We start from the raw sequence: 14,745 nt of genomic DNA on the forward strand, positions 1-14,745 counted from the left end.
GCAGAAGAAGGCTTTATTTGGAAATTCCCACCTGGCTATGGTAGAATTTCCAGAGCATGCCAGAGCTATCATTAACAGTAAAGGTTAATGCCTGAGGGAGTAAAGGCAAAGAGTGTTTTGAGCAGACCTTTGTCCTTTAAAACAGAAGTGAAGTACACGTGATTTAAGATAGGATTTAGTTTTTCAAATGAAGTAAAATAAGATGGACTTCCCCCCCATAAATACTATGGTAGAAGATACACTCTTATTTTAATTAAATAAAAGTGAATTTCAATGAAGGCAAGGATAAAAATGGTCAAGCAAAGTCTATGTTGTATAGATATAGATATAATAATATCTAAAATGGTAGGTTAAAAGTGGTGTTAAAAATGCAAGGTCCAGCAATCAGTAGTTGTAAGCTAGTACATTTTAAAAGATCTGTGAAAATAACAAATATTTTTGGAGTAAGATCTGACCTTATTTTAGCTAAGCCTTCTTAAACAGAAAATAGAATTCAAAAAATAATGGATTGAAACATTATACTCAGAGAACTGTTTAGATGCAAGTTTCATCAGTCAGTGAACAGCCTGGAGAGCCAAACACAGCCACCCCTCATTAGCTTTTCCCTCAGTGCAGTTAGTCTAGCAATGTTAGCTTTTTAATGCTGGTTCATCAGTGAGAATATAAGGTCTTAAAGGGAAATAATGCAGGCAACATGACCAGCCCATCTGCAGCAGTGGTTTATTTGCAATGTTTTTCTGGTGGCTTCTTTTTTCATTCAGAAATTCTTTCTGAATACTATAAAACTTTGTTTAGTTTTGATTTTGTTTTAAGTGTGCTCAGTAGTAATCTCACTACACATATTTTAGAAATATGTGTATTTCTAAATACAGAAATATTTTATTTTTCAAGTAGTAGCTTCTTTGAATGAAGAACAAAGACTTTTTCAGATGAAATAGACTACTGAAAAATTTAGGATGGCAGCCTGCATCTTAAACAGTCTATTTTATGCACTGAAAGGAGAAAGTTCCTATAGGTAGTTTAGACTCTTTTCATTTGGTTTCAATTTCACTATCCTGAGAAACTTTTAGAGACATGGACGTGAGATTAGATGTCAGAATGTGCTGGAATTTGGGAAAAAGATCACTTTATTCTTTATCTTTATTTTACAGTTTATCCCTAATCTGATAAATTTTACTGCTGGCATGGGAAATAACAGAGCCACGCGGCCTTTGTGTGACTTTGTGCAGGTGTTCTTACATAAGCAAACCACTTTCTTTCTAACTTAGAGCATACATTGCTAATGTATTACCTCCTAATGCATTCATAACTTTAATTCTTAATGTAATCCATATAGGTTCAAGCTTTAATTTTTGCTTAAGGCATACTGCATATATGTATTTGCTAGGTTCTTTCAAATATTTTTTATTAATTTTTTTCATATTCTTTTCTTTGAAAGTGATTTTCTCTAAAAATTGGTAAGGTTAAATGTTAATGGTCTGTTTGTTCATAAAAAAATGCCTTTAATATATTTTATGTAGAAATCAACTGTTGACTGGACAACATTAAGATTGTCATCTTCTAGGTATTTACAAACCAGAAACCAAATGATATTAAGTGCTTCTTCTGTTTTAAAAACCTATTTGTTTGATTGTTAGCAATTTAAAAAGCATGTGAGTATTATGGAGACTGTCCTCTGATCAACATTATTATTTCAGACAACAGTTTTAATGAAAAATGCATAAATTCAGAAAATGTAGTACTCCTTTGAAACTACATTATCAAATCAGCATTTTGTTGAACAGAAAGTTCTACATTTCAATGCATTTCTGTTCTTGAAAAAGTAATGTTTCCTAAGAGGGGAAAGGTTTGGGGAGGTAGTCTGTTTTTTTTTCTTTTTGAATGCATTTTTGTGTTTTTCTTTTACAATTAGACTATGGAGTTTAAATAATCCTGGAAGATAGCTCTAAAAAATTTACACTGTCGTTGAAATGGTTAGTACACTGAGAAAGGCTTTAAAAATTATCCCTTGATGCTGAGGTCAGATTGCCAAGTGTTATACCTTTTCATGTGGTATACCTCTTTTACAGCCTGGTCCCTGTTTCTTTTACTTTGAAGTTGCATTGCTCCTCTATCACAACAAGCCATTGTTATGGAGAAACATTGCAAGAGAAAACTCATGAAGAAAGCAGAATACCTTAAAGGCTTTGGATGGAAAAACGAGGATTTCTCTTTGCTTTGTCTTGCTTGCATTTTTTCTATAGCTTTCTGTAGCCTCTTGCTTTCATTTTTCCTGGATTTGTTGCCTTGTGCAATCCATGAGTTTAAATATCTGCAAGAGAGAGGACTCAGGGAATGGCTGGCAGACTTCTTTGGTGATGTCCAGCACCTGCAATATTTGAGAGGGAAAAAGCATCTCCCTGGAAATGCTGTAGAGCAGACCAAGACTGAAGCTACAGATTGGCTCTGTGAGATGGTTTGCCTGGTTAATTCAGGCTTTTTTTCTATTCACAAACTTGTATTGAGACATTTTCATCCTCATTGACTTTCCCATCTGGGTGCAGCTGGGTTCTTCTCTCTCATTCTTTTAATGAAAATGTAAACAAGGCTGCTAAAGAGCCCAGTGAGAATTTGTGGGCTCAGCTCCTTTTAGCGTACTGGTGATATCCTAGTCTATATCTCCAGCTCTTTCTGCAGGAGAACTAAGAAGAACTGAAGTATTCTGGCAAGCAGTGGCTTGGATGTGTTTTATATGCTCTGTGTTACACAATAGTGATAATACTCTCTTCTGTGAGAAGAGTTGACCTTGTTTTTTAATGCCAAAAGAAGTCAGTGCTAATCAGAAAGCCAGCAGGTTTGAAATCTTGCATGACAATAGAATATTAAAATAACTGTTCAACCACTTTCTTCCCTTTTTTTTCCCTTATGGTCAGAATAGTTATTATGATAAATTCAGAGAGAGTTTTCACACTGACATTTAATTAAAATGAAATTACCTACCATTGTTATGGGCTACACTGAAGCTATTATTTATGTTTATATTATTCTAATACCTTATTAGACTAGGTTTGCATTTGCATCAGTAAGTTAGCATGACTTGAATTATTTCTTTCTGTACTCCTTAAGTAGCAGCAAGAGCAAGCTGCAATATTAAAAACCTAAAAAAAATATATTTCTGTCTTGGAAAAGTCAGGGACAGTGTTCAGCCAGAGGTTTATTTTTTCCACAGTTCTCCATTTATATTTTTTTTCTGTTGACTATGGCTACTCACCGCAGAAACCAGCAGGATGGCTGAAAGACTCTTGTTGACAGCTGGTTAGATTAATTCCCTGTGAATTAGATGAAAAGATAATCTTTTAATGCAGCAAGACTTCTCTGTATTAATAGTTTTATTCTATAAACTATTAAAGTATAGCATAATGCTGTAAGATCACTTAGAAGCAGCATTTTTCAAATGTATCATACTCTTTTTTTTTTTGAAGTAACAGAAATAACTGAGGGAGGGAGGTGGTGAAGGGGTTATGTCTATGGCTAATAATGAATTTTTCAAAGAGCAATATAATCTCATAGGCATTTTAATTCCATACAGAGTCTAAGTTTATAGGTCTTGGTAAGAGTAATGGTTGTGTCAATCTAAGAGTGCACAATCAGCTGTTCCACTTCCAAAACAGCTGCTCCACAATGTTCTGCCACTTCCCACCTGGATCCCTCTGCTAACTGGGGAGCTCCTACTGTTCCTGATCCTTTCCCTCCATTTTCTAGAATTACTGTGAAGCTGTTAGCAGATCATTGTGACTGCTTAATAAGGGCTCATGCTTTCAAGGAGAGAAGCTACAGTGACTTTCCTAGCCCTAGAAACATCTTGCTCAGCCTGCTTTCTAATTTTCCTTGGACCTCTATATTAATGCTCTGCCTTTTGCCAATGTACTATGGGTATGAGCCTTGGCAGTATCCAGGAGCAGCACTGGTGGGCGTTGCTCCATAAGGGAAGGAAAACTGGGAGCCAAGTGTGACACCAAGGCAAGCAAGGACAGTGATCCAAGGTTAAGGGGCAGTCCCAGAAAGACGGCAAGTGATGGCAGTCAGCTTCAGCCAAAAACCCAGACTGGCAGGCTAGTCCGGATCTTCTGATGTAAGACTAAGATCAAACGATGAAGCAAAGTCAGGACAGGATTAATAACCTTTTTTTATCCCCTAATCTATGGATAAAGAACTGCCTTATGTTTTAGAGATGGACTGTCCATTTGTTAGCCAAATTCTGCAGGCAGTTGGACAGAGCAGGAGGAGGGAACAGCACATGCCTGCAGCTCTGGGCTTGAGGGCAGGGACTACAATACAGGCAGCCACTGGGAGACATTTTCAGAGAGAGAGAGAGAAAACTAAGAACCTACTGCAGCAGGAGACTGCAAAAGAAGGAACAATTTCTCGCAGGTTTAGTATATATTTTGCAGCAATGAAGGCTCTCCTTAGTACAGTGTACCAATAATGTTTTTCTCACCCAGCATTGACTCACCAATTTGGATGAAATCCTGCCGGCTACAGCAGCATGGCTGTGCAGTGAATTACAGCATATATCCGCTTAAATCATTGGCATAACAATATATTTGGAGTTTAATTGGGGATGATATGAATGTAGATGAGCTGTCACATTGGCTAGGTGTGTTGCCTCACAATCAAGTGAATTAACTTTAAAGAAAAAGACTAATTAATGAAAAATAGTCATTCTTACTTCATTTCCAGTAACTGAAGTAACAACATGAAACTGATATTTTAATTCTATGAAATCCCAGTGAATAGCTAACTAGGTTTTGAAGTACATGAACCAGGGGTTTTTAATTGCCTGGGTTGAACAGGGAAGTGACAGAATTATTTATTTACAGGGGTGGAAAATTTCAAATGTGCTTATTTAGGTAAACCTAGCTTTCAGATAATTCTGACATCTGAATGGCTTTTTGACCATTGAGAATCTCAATTAAAAAAATTAATGATAAACTATATATGAACTAAAGCTGCTCTTTAGATTGAAGCAGGAAAGTTTTTCTAAAAGTTGAAAGAAGCATAGCTTTGGGTTATGGATGGAAAAGAAGTAGCCTATAATACATAAATGAAGGGTGAGGGATGTGTAGGCAAATCTTCCAATTTTTATGAAAGCCACAGCTAGAGTTGCACTGGCTTTAAACGTCAAATACAAGCACAGATGAATTGGCAATTATATGCTTTAACTGCAAGCACAGAAAAGACAAGCAAGTAAGAACATTTAATTGGCATATTCTTGGTAATAATGCATTAAGATAAACTGTAGAACAATGAAGCTTAACATTGCCTATTGCTCAAATGCTTACCCAAACCTAGACAGCCATTTAGTAAGTGATATGTTTAAAAAGCCAAAATACAGAGCCAAAAAATGATTTAAAAGCTTCCATATGCAAATGAAAAGCTCTTTCCTGTTATATTTTCCTCCACAGAGTTGTATATTAGCATTTTGGTAGCTACTTATGTGTAGCTTTATATTTCTTCAATTTGCTACTGTGGTATTTGCAGAGTAAGTAGCACTACCTAGGTTCATTAATGCAGCATTTATACTCTGCAACTCTTCATGTAAATACTGTGTTTCAAGGCAGCATTATGAATATTTCATATGCTTTTGTGAGGTATTTTTCTTCAGGATGGAGACCTTTATTGTTAATATGCTGCTTATCTAAAATGATTGGTTCAAAAATATTTCAATTGTATTTTTCTTCCTTTGACAAGCTTGCTTCTATTGCAATATCCTTTAATTATAAGATTTTGTAAATTAAAATATGATGTCATCTAATCTTACTTATTTGCTTGTTGTACCCTCTGAATTAGGAATCCTTGAAGATAAATAGAAAGCTCTTTCTGCTCCAGAGTATTGCTATTTGCACAGCTTGCATCAATGGAGAGAATTGCTGATGCTATAGCAGCTTTAGCAGCCTCTTACTTGGAACAATGGACAGTTCAAACATTTAACATTAATTTTATTTCTGGGGAAACTTTAGACAGATATTCCCTATTTCAAATGTAAAGATATCTGTAAAACCTGTGGTGATAGCTTTGAAATACACCATGGAAGTAGTTCAAGGTATTTTCTTTGACTAAAATTACCCAGGGCATTTAAAATCTCAGCTGGGGAAAGCTGTTTCCCCAGTGCTGTTTCTGTGCTCACGTTCAGCTCAGCTGGAGGCTGCAGTCTGGTTGCCAGGAGGTAAATCCTGGATTTTGCTGTGCCAATGTAACAGTTGAATTTCAGTCAATATTTTTAACTTGATCTAGAAAACATCTCTGTTAAATAATTGGTTTTCTTTTGAGTGTTTGTTCTGCCTTGAGAAGATTTTCTGGTTTAGCCTGCAAGGCCTGTGCTGTCCCTGTATATAAAAGTCCTGAACCCAACTGTAGTATACTGTGGGCATGTCATAGACCTGAAAAGCATGCAACATTACCCATTGTACTGCACCTAGAAAGGACTGCTAGCATCAGAGTCAAATATTTAATTGACAGGCACAGATACCATTTCTCTAATGCTAGCTAATTTAGAGGGTAGGTAAACAAGCACAAATGGAGTTGCTGCCTATTACTGTTCAGACAGTCCCTTGGTCAACTCTTCAGCACTTTGCCTTCATTTCAGACAAAGAAAGAAAAATGTCCATGGCCATGCCTTAAATGAACTTGTATATTATTCAGTAAGTAGCCAGAAGGCTCAGGAGTACAAGACATTAGTCAGTTAAAAATACTGTATTGGGGAAGTAAGGATGGGAGATATTTTTCTTAGAATATATTTCTCAAGCCTGAACTGGGCAAAGACCTGAGCTTTGGTATCGCTGCTTCCTGAGAAAGAGACCTTATTTTTTTCAGTAGTGTCAAGTAATTTAGGTCTTTGTTAGAGTGTAAATATATAATGGAAGAAATTTAGACAAAGTGAAGCATTATTTTATTGTAGTCCTCAAAAAAAATCTGCAGTTGAAAATGGTGTTTGCAGTAATGAGGATTTTCATTTGTCTCTCAGTAGAAATTATTTCAAAAGAGTAATCAGAAGGTTATCTTAGGAAAAAAGAAACAAATAAATCTTAAACAAAGTTTTTTTCCAGCATTTGGAAACAAAATGTAACTTAAAAAAGAAAGAAACTATTCTACAGATATCTACCTTTCACTCTTCATGTCTCAAGTATCTGTTCTCTTTAATTCCCTTGTAATTAATTCTTCAGCATATGGACAGTAGCATTTATTTGCCTAAACAAAAGTAAGGGAGAAGCATGATATTTTTCACAGAGAAAAGGTAAGAATGTCCCTCTTTGGAAGAAATATTCACAATCTAAACCTTGTCATGTTTTAACTTTCCAAGAAGTGATTACTGGAGAGTTCAGAAGGAAGAAGGTATTCCTGTGTGCTGATGAATGTGACACCATTCCAGCGTGGATGGAGGGAAAGCTTTGACTCCATATTATGTCTCTTGGTGGTTCAGAAGAACCTGTCCAGATGAGCTCTAGCTGCTCTCAAGCAGCAGTCCAGTGAGGACTCCCCTGGGTCAGTATGGGGCCTGTGGAAAATGTTAATGTGTCCCACAGCCCATATTTTCCAGTTTTGAGTTAAACTATTTAAGATAGGAAGCATGAATAATTTCTCCATGATATATCTCCCCCAAGAAAATTATACTTCAGTTAAAAGGCCTTAAATACATCTTGCACTCTAGGACTAAAAATTTATTTCTTCAAGAGTCTTTTGGGAGTACGGTAGTATTTCTGAGATCCTTGAAGTACCTATTTACATTTAAGTTCAAAAGCCTTTGTAAGACTTGGCAAACAGCCTCCTTTTTACAGAGTGTTGAAGAGAACTTCTACAAACAAGTGGAAAGGGAGGGCAGGAGTGGGAGAAAATCTTTTCATCTCTACAGAGCACCAGATATTACCACTGCAGTGTAATTTGTATGAAATCAATCTTTGCAAATGAGTATTGTGCCTGCCTGTGGCAGTGTATCTCTGTTCACAGGATTTAGTAATATGGATCTCAGTTCTAAACCTTGTTCACTACCAGGAAAAGAAGTTATTACAGTCAGGTTATTCATTAGACTAATTTAAATATTAACACAACTATCAAAATGTCTCACCCTGTTTATTCTAAAAAGAGAGCATATGCACATTTTCCTGTCTACATTTGCTGATTTCCCCAAAACAAGCAGATAATATTAAAAAATATTGAGGGAAAGTGGTAAGAAATAAAAAGCCAACGCCTTACATAAATTTTAAATTAAAAACCATAAATTAAAAACCATATGCTAACCTAAATCGAAGGAGAATAATTTAGATTGGATATTAGAAATTCTTTACTAAGAGGGTGTTGAAGCGCAAGAACAGGTTGCCCAGAGAAGGTGTAGATGCCTCAACCATGGCAATGTTCAAGGCCAGGCTGGACAAGGCTCTTGCTCTGAGCAAGTTGGTCTGCTGGGAGAGGTTCTTGCCTCTTGCAAGGGGCTGGAACTTGATGATCTTTAAGGTCCCTTCCAACCCAAACCACTCTATGATTCTATGATTCTATGCTTTTTACCATTTAATTTTACCATTAAATTTTTTTTCTGCATATAATAAAGTTGAAAAATTTTAATTACAAAAGAAATCTCATTAGGAATGAAGGAGAAAATAGAGGTTATTTTTGCTAGTCAGGGCTGGGTGGGGCTTTTCCTGCAAAAATTTTCTTGCACAAGTGTAATTTAATGTGTACACATCTTGTTGTATGAATGTGTACACATATCTTTCTTGTTGTATGAAGGAAGGCAATGTGGTTGTCTGTTTGCATGGTGTTTATTGTGGTGCACAAGCATGACTTAGAGATAAGCTCAAATGCAAACACATTGTTAAATTGGTCCTAGCTTAAAAAAAAAAAAGTATTACAAACAAGAAAAAAGGCTTAAGGCAGGCTTTAACTCAGACAGTGGCCAAAACTCTTCCAGGCTTTTGCTCACTGCCCTCTCCTGGGGAATGGGCTTTTGTTTCATTTTGGTCTGGTTTTTTTTCATTCTGAAGAAATGTCTCTCCCAGCTTGTCTGGAGCCATTTTTTTCCCAAGCTTTAGTCATATATAGCAAAATCTCCCTGGGTAAGCAAAGGAACATGTGACTACTTGTTAATATTTTTTATTAAGAGGACATCTTTTCTCCTTTACAAGATTACCTAAGTAATGAAGTGCACTTAGCAAGAGAAATTTGGATAATGCACTATAGTGAAGCTTGATAATGCAAGCACCATATAGAGAGTTTTTGACCACCTTGTACAGAGCAAATTTATGAAATACACAGCCAGGTTTTAAGTGAGTGTAGTTTTTAAAGACTTATGTGCATGCTCTTCTGCCTTGACCTGCAATAGCATGATTAAAGTAGTATCATGGATTTTTCTTCCTCTAAGCAACCTTATTTCTCCCTAATTGGAGAGGAAATCTGAATATTAATTTTCACTTGTAAAGTTGCAAGGCAATCTTTGAGACCAAATTTAATAATTTAATTGAATTTTGTATTTCTTAATTTCTGTTTACAACAGACTTTCTGTGCATTTTAACCCAAATCTCTTATGCAATTCTAATAAATTAATCTAGTTAATATATCATGTAGACACTATCAGCAGTCTCCAGCATTCAGTGTTACATAACTTCTAAAAAATTATTTGGTGAAAATTAATTCTCCTCTTTCTCATATAACTTGTGAAATAAAATAGGACATGTATTTTTCCTAAAATAACCATGGTAAGAAACTGGTGGTTGAAAGATTTAATTCTTTAGAAATACAAACACATGAAAAAGGGAAGTGCTTATCTTTGTTTTTAAAGAAGTAACATTTTTGTGTTGAATATGTTTTTGGTAATATGTGGCTTTCTGCACATTTATATATATGAGCGTATTTATGAACATATAAATATATATTTTACCCCTAATTTTATAAATTATTTCCCTGCTTGGCACAAGGACCCTGAAGTGGTACAGATGATATTATATTCCATTTTTTATGCTGAATTAGAAAATTAATTAACTCCTTTGCTAAGGCTTGAGTTCAAGAAACATTGGATTTTGCCTTATCAAAATCCCAGTCACAAGGACAAGTGACTGTGATTTCCATGCAAATATTTCAATTTTCAAGTCATTGAAGAATTAAGAAGAGTTTTTTCAGATATGAGGATCTTTCAAAGTTATCAGTGAGAAGCACATTATTGTTTTAGTGAGCAGGGTTTGTGAAACCTGCAAAACCAATTCATATCCTCTATCATAATCATTTCTATAGGCACAGCACAATCCAGCCCACTTGACTTTGTCGTCCTTGCAGCACTTGAAGATCTGAAATGAAAAAGTCAGACAATTGGCTAAATCAGACAGGAAAGAGATAAGGGTTACAAAAAACAGGGCAAAATCTTGAACTAAATATGGGCAGTGAGCTGTTTGCTGCTTTTGTGATTTGATACCATTAATAACAATGCAAGCAAAGGTTAGTTACTGTGTAACACCTGCAAATGCTGAAGAGTGGGAAGCAATTTTTACAGATGTTTGGAAGCCCTTTGAATAGCCTTATATTACATGTGACAGTGAACCACACCATTAAATGTTACATTAGAGGCTATGGAACCAGAGGTTGAGGCTGATACTCTAGGTTCTGTTTTCATATGCAGTTTGCCTTATTAACAGCATGTGAATATACAGTCATAGGAATTTCTTCGTAAATGATGCTATTAGCATCTTATTTACTTGAATGCATATATATTAAATAAGAGAAAGGATATATAAATCCAGAGGTGTTTGAATTGGAAAGATATGTAGTAGTCCAAGTACAATGGCTATAGAGGCAATTGATTACAAAAATACCAAATATCAGATAGTTTATATACACACCTCTAATCTGAAAAAGTGTGGAATAAAAAAACTTACTTCTGACTACTTTGTAATTTAAAGGTTTATCTGAAAATATACTTATTAAAGATGTTATATTTGTGCAAATATTCTGTGGTGGAGTTACAAGGCATAAATATAAGCAAGCTATAAAATCATCAAAATACTGTATACCTTAAGAGATGGGGTTTTGTTTATTTTTTTTGTTTTTCTCTAATTTTTTAAGTACTTTTGCTGTTAGTGCAACATGCCTTTGTTTTGGGGTTGTTTATCTTCTTCTATGTAGTCTTTTTTCATCCAGGATTGCAATGATTCTGCCACTTGCTCTTGGATGGCATGCAGACATAGCAAATTTATTGCAACAAATCTCAAGCCGTGTAAGAATAGCCACACAGAACATAGAAGCAGAGCTTTGCTTTTGGTTGCTAATGGAGAGCATTCAATATTTAATAAACAATTTATAGTTTATTATAGTTTATTAAACCATTTGCATAAATCCTTAACACAGCACTTCTGGTACAGAAAGACCATCATGTATGTGGACAAATCAAGTATTCGTTACCAAGGTTGAAGTAGTAATGATGAAAAAAATGTCAGAGAATGAACAGCTCTGCTAATAGGAATAGTGATTTTACTTGACCACATACCTTCTGACTGAAAATGCCAGTGTCTAGAAAATAAGCAAATAAATTTTTAATTTGCCAACTGCAAAATTTATTCTTTTAATATCTGGAGTATTTGCTGCCATGAGTTCTATTTCTAGAAATAATGTAGAAACCAGAGGGAAATCTATAGAGCAGATACAATATACCACAAATACTACGGATGTAATAAATTGGAATAGAGTATGCCAGGTTTTAAGCACCTCATATTATTTAATTGCCTATGACAGCAGGTGTTTAATAGTCTTGAAGATGCAAATGACATATCCTATATGATATGATAATGATATATATCTATGGTTCAGTACATAGGAATTTCTCCATTTCACTTCAAAAACTATTTTATTTCTGTTTTCTATTTGGCAGCAATGAGAATGAAAGGACTAAAACTTCCTTTCTGTTCTTAATTTCTTTCTTGCTAAGATTGCAAAAGGATAATATTTAGTACCAATTTTAGTGGTTTTTGTCCTGACAATATTGCCCATTAGAAAATAGAATTAAATTGATTTCACAATGGACAAACCAGCAGCTGTCAATTGGTAATGATTTGCCATCTGTATTTAATGGTGAATTTGATGGAAAGCTAGTGGTAGAGATCTCTACACCCTTTTAAAAATCTCCTGGACCACTTATTTATTTTGGTGTATTACTTTTTTGTATGCACAATGAAAATGTCTGATGTTATGAAGTATAACGAGCTTACATACACTGTTTTACATATGTTTATCTTGTAAGCAAAATAATTACAATAATACTGCACAGGGAAAGTGAGTGTGTATATATATATTTTCCAGAGCTGTACTAATGAGAATTATTTTATGTTGCTATGGAAATTTAGAGAATTATTTATGCCCTATTCAGGAGCTGTAATTTTTTTTCCATAAGAGCATCTTTGCAATTATGTTACCTACAAGGTAACCAAAAATTTAGATAAACAAAAGGCCCCTTGTGTGTGTGGGTCAGTTATAATCCATGTAATATGTAGCCTATTCACTCTATTCCTTGCTAAGTGATGACAAGGCTGTATGCAGGCTTTGCTTTTAGAAGGTCAGTTTTTATGCTTGCATAAACCCCGACAAGCTACATTTCTCATGTCTGTTTTAATATGAATGGATGACCCATTTACTGGTCTCTTTCCCAGAGGTGAATGCCCATTTCCCTAGCTCTGAAAAAGGCTGTTGTGATCAATCTTCTCATTACCCATTTTTTTCCTAAAAAAATTATAGGTAGTATTACCTAATTACCTAGCATTACTTGAAATTACCCAAAGAGGAACTATCTGTTCCATGTATATCCTCCTGTAAAATCTCAAAAAAATTTTACCAGCATTTCCTCTCCTTGATACTACTTGTCCATTTCATTTGCTGCTAAGATAACAGTCAGGCTTGCTTGTTTCCAAGTCTAGTAGTGGATAATTTTAGATAAAAAAGCCAATTATTCCCATTATATATCATACAAAACAATGCTTTGTGATACTGGAAAATTTCCAGAGGATTTTTGGAAATTGATATACTCTGCCATGAATGAAGTTCAGTATCTTCCTTTTAACTTTACACCAGGAATAAATCAGTGTTATGGAAGATAACTAAAGCCAACTGTTTAAAAAGATCTAATCAATTATTAGTAGACATACCTGAGACTTTTTAGGGTAATTTAAAATATTTCAGAAGTTAGATGAAAATGGTTAACATTTTATTTTAACTATCTTCCTGTTAATATGCTGGGAACCTTCAGCTTTGTTCATCCAAAGTTAATGGCCTTGAAATGCAAATCTCGAAATACAAATTTACCAGTTTTTTAATACAAACTAAAGGTGGAAGTGGTAATGAAATTTACATTAATGACTTAAAGATCTACTGTATAACCTGGATAATGATAACTTTTTCCTGAAACAAGCCAGTTTGTCAATATGAGTGCACATCAAAAAAGAAGCACAGATCATAACTGTGTGTCATTAACTGAAACTGGATAAGGCTGAGAAAAGTCTAATAATCCTTAATTGGTACTGCTTTGGGTATTAAACTATAGGAGAGACTGTGCTTGGAGGCTGTCAAACAGAGATGACTCTTGAATTAAGTGCCAATATTTTCTTCTCCAAAGTAGCTTCCTCCACTTAGCTCACCTATCTTCTAGAGCAGGCTTGCTCTGTTAGATGGGGAATCAAGCAATTCCCATTGCTAAGAAAACACATTTTCAGTTGGTCACCCTGTGAGCAATCTTATCAGGTGAATATAAATTCACCTGATATTCTCTGGATATTTATGGGTTTATGTTTCTTTCTTCCAGAGAAAGGTGACAGAGTGGAGTTTTTTAATAAGACCTTTTATCATTGAGTGGACAATGAATAAGGCTTCCTCATCGCTTAAACCATCTGCTTTTTCTGTACACTTTGTTCACCTAATATCTTGATGAATATTTTTGATCAATAATTATTCAGGTAAAGATAAATGTGTGCAGAAAAAATTGAGGGTTGTCATTCAGTGCAACACCTGATTTCCTCTGAGGCGGTGTGGGTTTATAATATGGTGACAAGGTGACAATGTAGGAGACAGTTTGGCTAAGAACCAAGTTTTCCAGGCATCACAAGTCTGGAGTCAGAGGAGATTAAGACAGTAGCACACTCAAGAAGTTGCCTTTGCTTATGAATGATCTACAGTTTAAAGAAACTTTGGTAAAAAATTGTCAGTTTAGGATTATACCTTCCCCCTCAATAAACTAAGTTAAATTCTGTACTTTGTTGTTTTTTATTTTATTTCTTTAATAAAAATGAAAGATATGCTAGAAATTCCATGGTGGTTTTCAATCACAGTGTCAGTGTAATTTTGGCTAAGGAAAAGTTGCAATTTTCAACATACTCGAGGACGAAATTGTTGTAACTGCCTTCTTTTTGTGGTGAGTTTAATGGATGAAAGATTGAAGAAACACCGCCTTATAAAATTTAAACTAATAATGCTGAGTTTATTATCATAACAATCTAAATTCATGTAGTAGTTTGCATGAGGTGAGACGAATGGTTATCTTGAAGGAGACTTGTCACCTGTATCTTATATGTTTAATGTCATGCAGAAACTATTTTTTTCTTTTTTTTCACTAGAAAGTCCAGAAAAATGCAATTCTGATTGTTAATCCTTGAGTTCCCATGTTGATGATAAATAAGAAGAAAATACATCAAAATTCTGGTAGTCAATGTTTTTTAATCTGTTGTAATCAAATAAATGTAGTTGAGT

At 34.8% G+C, this 14,745-nt stretch overlaps 1 protein-coding gene across 1 annotated transcript in view; it reads left to right on the forward strand.

The window, feature by feature from the left end:
* CNTNAP2 (contactin associated protein like 2) overlaps nt 1–14,745 on the forward strand; it is a 1,021,786-nt gene that overhangs the window by 97,917 nt on the left and 909,124 nt on the right. The gene's annotated exons all lie outside the window — the stretch shown is intronic.

The sequence above is a fragment of the Geospiza fortis genome, unplaced genomic scaffold (genome assembly GCF_000277835.1).
Source record: "Geospiza fortis unplaced genomic scaffold, GeoFor_1.0 scaffold120, whole genome shotgun sequence".
NCBI lineage: Eukaryota > Metazoa > Chordata > Aves > Passeriformes > Thraupidae > Geospiza > Geospiza fortis.